Below are 7,899 nucleotides of genomic sequence, written 5' to 3' on the forward strand. Positions count from 1 at the left end.
AATGCATCACTTTGATTCATTTCTTTCCTTTTTTGTATATTTTTAAACTATTTTCTTAGTGGTTTACTTAGGGATTACAATTGATATCTTAAATTTATGACAAGCTAGTTTGAATAAACCAACTTAGTTTCAAGAGTTTACAAGCACTCTGCTCCTATACTTCTCTGTTCCTCCCCCTTTATATTGTTATTGTTACAAATTATATCTTTATACATTTTATGATTACTAACATGGATTTATAATTGTTTTATGCATTTGCCTTTTAAATCATGTAGAAAAAAGAGAGAAATTACAAACCAAACCAAAAGTATCATGATCTTGGCTTTTATATTTACCTATGAAGTTACTTTTACTAGCATTCTTTATTTTAAATTATGGCCTCCGGGCTTCCCTGGTGGCGCAGTGGTTGAGAGTCCGCCTGCCGATGCAGGAGACAGGTTCGTGCCCCGGTCCGGGAAGATCCCACATGCCGCGGAGTGGCTAGGCCCGTGAGCCATGGCCACTGAGCCTGCGCGTCCGGAGCCTGTGCTCTGCAACAGGAGAGGCCACAACAGTGAGAGGCCCGTGTACCACAAAAAAATTATGGCCTCAAGTTACTATCTAGTGTTCTTTCATTTTAGCCTGAAAGATTCCCTTTAGCATTCCTCATAGGGCAGGTCTACTAGTATATCGTTGTTTATTTTAAATAAGCAAATAGGGACATCCCTGGTGGTACAGGGGTTAAGACTCCCAGCTTCCATTGCAGGGGGTCCAGTTTTGATCCCTGGTCAGGGAGTTAAGATCCCACATGCCTGGCAGCGAGGCCAAAAAAAAAAAAAGCAAATAGTTTAAATTTTCCTCAGTTTTACTTTCCAACACAGAAACATCTACAGATATAACTCACATAAAATCTCTCTTGAGTCCTCAGTTATGAGTGTACGGCCTGCCACCCGGAGCCAGTGAGGCTGTGAAGGGGGTGCGTCTTGCCGCCCCTGGGCCGCCTGGCTGGGTGTTGGGCGCTGGGCGGCATCGCCTGTCTCAGGGTGCCCAGGATAAAAGTAGCAGTAATGCTGACACTGGCAAGCAAACTGAAGCGGAATGACGGTCTCAGAGGGTCCGGGGCATGAGCCATAGCCTCTGACTCCACTCGGTGGGTTTCTGTGAAAGCAGGCTGCTTGTTAAAGAGGTTGCAGAACTTGTCACTAATTTACCTTGTACATATAAAGTGTATTTTCCTGATCCAAACAAGCTTCACTGTTTCATCTGTCACCCCAGATGAGGGTTACTACCAGGGTAGAAAACTTCAGTTTGAAACTGAAGTTCGGGGACTTCCCTGTTGGTCCAGTGGTTAAGACTCCATGCTCCCAATGCAGGGGGCCCAGGTTCAATCCCTGGGCGGGGAACTAGATCCCACGTGCATGCTACAACTAAGAGTCCACATGCCGCAACCAAAGGATTCTGTGTGAGGCAGCCAAGACCCGGTGTGGCATCAATAAATAAATGAATGAATGAATGAAACTGAAGTTCCCGATGTGTACAACATGGTGCCTCCCAAAGTGAAATGCTTGACCAGGATCTGGCACCCCAACACCACAGAGACAGGCGAAATACATCGAAGTTTACTGAGAGACCATTTGACTGATGGCACCTGCTGGGCTCCCACAAGGACACTGAAGGATTTTTTTTTTTTTTTTTTTTTTTTTTTTTGGCCTCACCACAGGCACTCAGGATCTTAATTTCCAACCAGGGATGCAACCTGTGCCCCCTGCAGTGGAAGCTTGGAGTCTTAACCACTGGACCACCAGGGAAGTCCCACTGAAAAACAGTGTTTAGGTGTTAAACTCTTTGTTTACTGATCTTTTGAATTTCTATGATCAACTGAATATTGAAGCTACAGAACATTTGCAGGACAAGGAAGACTTCAGCAATAAAGTTGAAGATTACATTAAGCATTATGTCAGATGACAGGAGGAGAAGACTGCAGGGCTGCGGACTGTGCATTAGAAGTTTGTCTCCAACTGAAACCAACAGGGAGCCTCCTCCCCAGTCCTCATGCTCCCCTCAGTCACGCTGGGTCGTCAGAGTCCTGTGACCATGTTGTCCTGAGGAAGAACCTCTTCACAACCACCCACTGTAGATGGAGAGTTCCACATAAACACAACAAGGAAATGTGTTTGGGGTTCTCAAGCATTGTCTGCTTAACATGTTTACTTTTTTGGAACTGTACTGTATAGGCTGTTGATAAGATTCTCGAGAAGTTGTAATGAACTCAGCATTGAGGCTAGAGCTTGCTTCTCCCACTTTTCCCAAGGTCAGTTACCTGCACAGGTGATGCTAATGATATGTTCATTGTAGTTCACAGACTGGCGATCAGAAACCTGCTACAAACTGTGACTGGATGCAAATTCTCTTAGCTCCTTCCATGAATGTTGGCCCTGCCTAGACATCGTGAAGCTTCCCAGAATGCATGGTCATTCACTGTAGATCTCTTACTGAAATGCATATTTTATTTAATGTAAGTATATTTTGGAAAAGATTTGTAATTTGTATGATTTAATGCTTTAATTATTTTTTTCTATTCTCAGTTTGTATTTTCATTGGATAGAGCAGACAGGAAGATGTTGGGGCACGCAACTATTGAAGAGAAATTTTTTTTTTTTTTTGCGGTACACGGGCCTCTCACTGTTGTGGCCTCTCCCGTTATGGAGCACAGGCTCCGGACGTGCAGGCTCAGCGGCCATGGCTCCCGGGCCTAGCCACTCCGCGGCATGTGGGATCTTCCCGGACCAGGGCACGAACCTGCGTCCCCTGCATCGGCAGGCAGACTCTCAACCACTGCGCCACCAGGGAAGCCCTGAAGAAAAATTTTAAAAAAATATGAAAGGCAACAACAAAAAAAAGTGTACGTGGTTTTGAGACTAAAAACTTTGAGATCCACTGTTCTAGAGTTTATTTCTGGGAGTCAAATTATCAGATCATGGCTATGAGAGAATGCATATTCTTACATTTAATCAATAACATAAAACTTTGGGACTTCCCTGGTGGTCCGGTGGTTAAGACTCCACACTCTGAATGTAGGGGGCCTGGGTTCGATCCCTGGTCAGGGAACTAGCTCCCACATGCATGCTGCAACTAAGAGTCCTCATGCTGCAACTAAAGACCTCCTGTGCCGCAACTAAGAAGTCCACGTGCTGCAATGAAGACCCTGCGTGCCGTAGTGAAGGCCTGACTCAGCCAAATGAATGAATGAATGAATAACTAAATAAATAATCCACATGGTGCGTGCTGTGGCCACACACACACACACAAAAATCAAACTTCTTCCCCAAATGGTTATATAACAATAAGCAAAAATCTTTTAAAACTGCATCTCTGGGACTTCCCTGGTGGCACAGTGGTTGAGAGTCCACCTGCCGATGCAGGGGACAGGGGTTCGTGCCCCGGTCCGGGAAGATCCCACATGCCATGGAGCAGCTGGGCCCGTGAGCCATGGCCGCTGAGCCTGCGCGTCCATAGCCTGTGCTCCACAACGGGAGAGGCTACAATAGTGAGAGGCCCGCGTACCGCAAACAAAACAAAACAAAACAAACAAACAAAAAAACTGCATCTCTGGCCCTCCTTTTATAACTCTTCTCTTACACTCCTCACTCCCCTGCTCTGGCCACATTGGCCTCCACACTGTCCCAGGCTCACAGGTTTATTTCCACCTGTTTGCTCACTGTCTTATTTCTGTCATTTCTCAGTCCTGATATCTCCTCACCTGACATCATATTGCACATCTGTTTATATGTCTGGTCGCCCTCCAGAACAGCACTGTCCAACAGAAATATGCAAGCCACAAATGTGGGCACCATATGTAATTTTAAAATTCTTGGTAATGTTAAAAAAAGTCAAAAACAGCTTAAATTATTTTAATAAGATATTTTATTTAACCCAAAATACTCTAAATATGATCATTTCAATATAAAATCAATATTTAAAATGTTAGATAGTTAACATTATTTTTTTACTAGATCTTTGACATCAGGCATGTATTTTACACTTACAACACTTCTCAATTCAGACTACACATTTCAAGAGCTCAATAGTAGCGTGTGGCTACGGGCTACCATATTTGACAGCACTGCTCTAAAATGTAAGCCCTGTAAAAGCAGAGCTTGGTCTGTCTTGTTCCTGGCTAAATCCCCAGCACCTAGAACAGTGCCCGGCACATATTTTATATTCAATTAGTGTTTGTTGAACTCGTGAATGAATAGAATAGCTTTGCACTCCTTGGCACCCTTCCGTAGGACAGGTCCCAGCCCTCTGAGAGCACATCATCTGGCTGGCAACCATCAGTCATAGTCAGGACAGCAGCGCCACCTTCTGGGGAATGGGGAGGCATGCACCCATGAGAATCAGGCACCAGAACTCAAGGCTGGTGGAGGGGGCACACAGGAGGTGGGCTCTGAATCCCTGGAATGTTATTCCTTACCTGAGTCTTGGACACTCAATTTTCCAGAAATCTTTCCCAGACCTTATCTCCTAGTATTACCAAGGTAACTATCATATTAAGAATTCCATCAATAATAAGACTTACCTGGTGGCACAGTGGTTAAGAATCCACCTGTCAATGCAGGGAACACTGGGCTCGAGCCCTGATCCGGGAAGATCCCACATGCCGCAGAGCAACTAAGACCGTGCGCCACAACTACTGGACCGTAGCAGGCTCCCTTTTGCATGGTCTACACTGGAACTCTGGAAATGGCTGCCTGAAAGTCTCCTACAGGCCAGCCCTCTGCCCAGTCCTTTTCTTTTTTTAAAATTAATTAATTAATTAATTTATTTATTTTTGGCTGCATTGGGTCTTTGTTGCTGTGTGTGGGCTTTCTCTAGTTGCGGCGAGCGGGGGCTACTCTTGGTTGCAGTGTGCGGGCTTCTCATTGTGGTGGCTTCTTTTGCTGTGGAGCACAGGCCCTAGAGTGCACGGGCTCAGTAGTTGTTGCGCCTGGGCTTAGTTGCTCTGTGGCCTGTGGGATCTTCCTGGACCAGGGCTTGAACCCAGTGTCCCCTGCATTGGCAGGTGGATTCTTAACCACTGAGCCATCAGGGAAGCCCTGCCCTGTCCTTCTTAACTTCTGTTGGATTTAGACCTTTTGAGAACCTGATGAAAGTCAACCTCCTCCAAGACTACACTTGCACATTCGCGCGCGCACACACACACACACACAAGTTGCTCATTTGTAATGTTTGGGCATCCAGAAAGAGTCAGTATGTAAAAAATTGTACTAAATGGGGACTTCCCTGGTAGCCCAGTGAGTGAGACTCTACGCTCCCAGTGCAGGGGGCCACGGTTTGATCCCTGGTGGGGGAACTAGATCCTGCATGCATGCCGCAACTGAGAAGTCTGTATGCAGCAACTAAGAGCCTGCGTGCCACAACGAAGACCTGGCACAGCCAAAATAAATAAATAAATATTTTTAAAAAGTTGTACTAAATGAATGGCACCTTTGTCTAATGGCATAGTGGGTCTACAATAACAATCAGGTTTCTGATCCAGGTGGAGAAAGCTCCTAGCAACGTTGAATGAACAGAGCAGAATAATAATAGTAACAATAATAATAACCACTAACACTTATTTAGCATTTACTATATGCCAGACACTGTTCTCTTTATGCTTGTGTTCTTTCCTTATTCCACTCCCTTTCAAGGTAGAAATCACAATTATTCTAATATTACAGGTAAGAAAATGAGTGGAAAGTTTGAGTGACTTGCCCAAGGCCATATAGCTGATGAGCAGCCATACTGGGGTTCAATTCTGGCAGGACACCATGTTGTATATAGAATCTGGTCTGAACGCCATGATTTTTTAAATTTAATAAATATTAACTGAGCACATTTTTTCACATGGGCATATAGCAGCGAACAAAAGTCTCTGCTGTCATTTTTAAAAAAATATTTATTTATTTATTTGGCTGTGCCAGGTCTTTGCTGTGGCACATGGGATCTAGTTCCCTGACCAGGGTTAGAACCCAGGCCCCCTGCATTGGGAGCACAGAGTCTTAACCACTGGACCACCAGGGAAGTCCCTCTCATAGAGGATTCATTCTAGTGGAGGAGATAAGACAAATAAATCAGTTTACATATGTCTCCTAGTGATAAGCACTCTGAACAAAACAGCAAGTAATACATCCAAAATACTCTTGCCAGGATTCAGCCAGGCCCTTTGTTAAAAGCCTACTGGGGAGTTCCTGATGGTCTAGTGGTTAGGATTCGACACTTTCACTGCCATGGCCGGGGTTCAATCCCTGGTCAGGGAACTGAGATCCCACAAGCCATGCAGTGAGGCCAAAAAATAAAAATAAAAAAGCCTCCTGGATCCTAGGGCAGACAACAACAGTTCTTTCCTCATCTCTTACCCTGGGTTCTAAGTTGCTGGTTGGTAGCAGGAGGTGGCAAGAAAGTGACTAACAAGTCCAGGCTCTGCCTAGAGATGACCATACTAGGCAGCTTACCAAAAGCCCTAAATGAGTAGAAGAGGGATTCAGTTTCAAGGTGAACCAATTGGGAGGGCTGTGCTGAGTAGGCAGTGAAGATTGGGAGGGCATGAGATTCAGGCAGGACCCAGAAGTATGGGCATGATTTGGACTTGAGCTATGCTTACTTAGCTCAAGCCCTGGTATATAATAGGTGCTTAGTAAATGTGGTGGATGACTGATAGAGTTGATAAATGAAAAAAACAAAACAAAAACAAAGCACACACCCTTGTATTGATGGGTGTGTGTGTGAATGAGAGCTCAGAACTTCAAAAGCTCCCAGAGGTCCGCAAGTTGGGACCCAGACCCATCTGGATGAGCAGAAAGCAGGGGGGCAGAAGATACTGTTGGAGTGTGCGTAGAACAGCCCAGCCCTGGTGGGTGCAGGTCTAGCTTCTGAGCTGGGTCTGAAGGCACCCTTTCTTTTATACTATCTCCAATAAGATGATTGGAAGTAGCTCCCAGGAGGTGGCAGGGCAGATGGACCCCTTGAGGCTCCCTCAAGGCTCGAGAGGGCTCGAGAGGGCAGTGCAAGTCAAGATGGCCAGGAGCTGGCCCAAGGTTCAACCAGGTGGGGCAGAACCAGACTAGATTTCCTCTGACCTTAAGTGCGCTGCAGGGGCTTCTAGCCTGGAATCCCTGCAAGCACTGCAGGATGTTTAGGGACTTTTTAAAATTATAGGCAAGACTGTGTGTGCAGGGAGCGTTTGTCTGGGAAAGTGTCAATAGTTTTTTCAGATGATGGAGGTAAGGAACGCTGGGGACCCTGCCACAGGGAATGAAATCCATGGTACCCCCTTCCTAGAGTTGGTCTCCAGACAGGCTCTATGCTGTCTTCCCAAACATTGGCTGGCAGCCCCACCATCTCCCTTGGGGCCTGCCATGGAGTACTTGGCCGCTTCCATTCCAGAACGTGTGTGCCCGATCAGGGGGTGGCAGGAAATAAGACTTTCTCCGGTCCTTGGGGGCTACTGGGTACAGCTGGGAGCTTGGAACAGCTTCCTGCAGCTGCTGGGGACAGGGAGCCAAGGAATGCTTGCCTGTGTTTCCCTGGTTTTCCTGGGACCTGCTCTCCTGCTGCTGAAGTCACTGGGCCTCACTAGGCCCCACTCCAGGCCTCACTGTTGGTACATTTTATCCCATTATGAAAGGAATCTGGAACGAGTTGACTCTAGTGTTGGGCAATGCAGGACCAGCAGGAGGCTGCCCACCTGGCTTATCTTGTCAGTTCCCCTACCTCCTTCCCTGAGCTCCCCGTGCTTGGCCCCATCTCCAGACCATTCTGCTCAGAGTCAGGCAAGTTCCAGCAAAGTCTAGGTTGCCTGGTCAGGGCCTGCTCAGGCAGTCACCTCTTCCCTGTTCTTGTCCATCTGTCCAGGCCTGGACAGGCTCTGCTACTGCTGAA

General features: G+C 46.4%; 1 pseudogene; it reads left to right on the forward strand.

Annotated features, from left to right (window-relative positions):
* The first annotated feature begins 1,046 nt into the window (after positions 1–1,046).
* LOC103082349 (NEDD8-conjugating enzyme UBE2F-like) overlaps positions 1,047–7,899 on the forward strand; it is a 19,357-nt pseudogene continuing 12,504 nt past the window's right edge.

This window comes from Lipotes vexillifer, unplaced genomic scaffold (assembly GCF_000442215.2).
Source record: "Lipotes vexillifer unplaced genomic scaffold, Lipotes_vexillifer_v1.1 scaffold491, whole genome shotgun sequence".
NCBI lineage: Eukaryota > Metazoa > Chordata > Mammalia > Artiodactyla > Lipotidae > Lipotes > Lipotes vexillifer.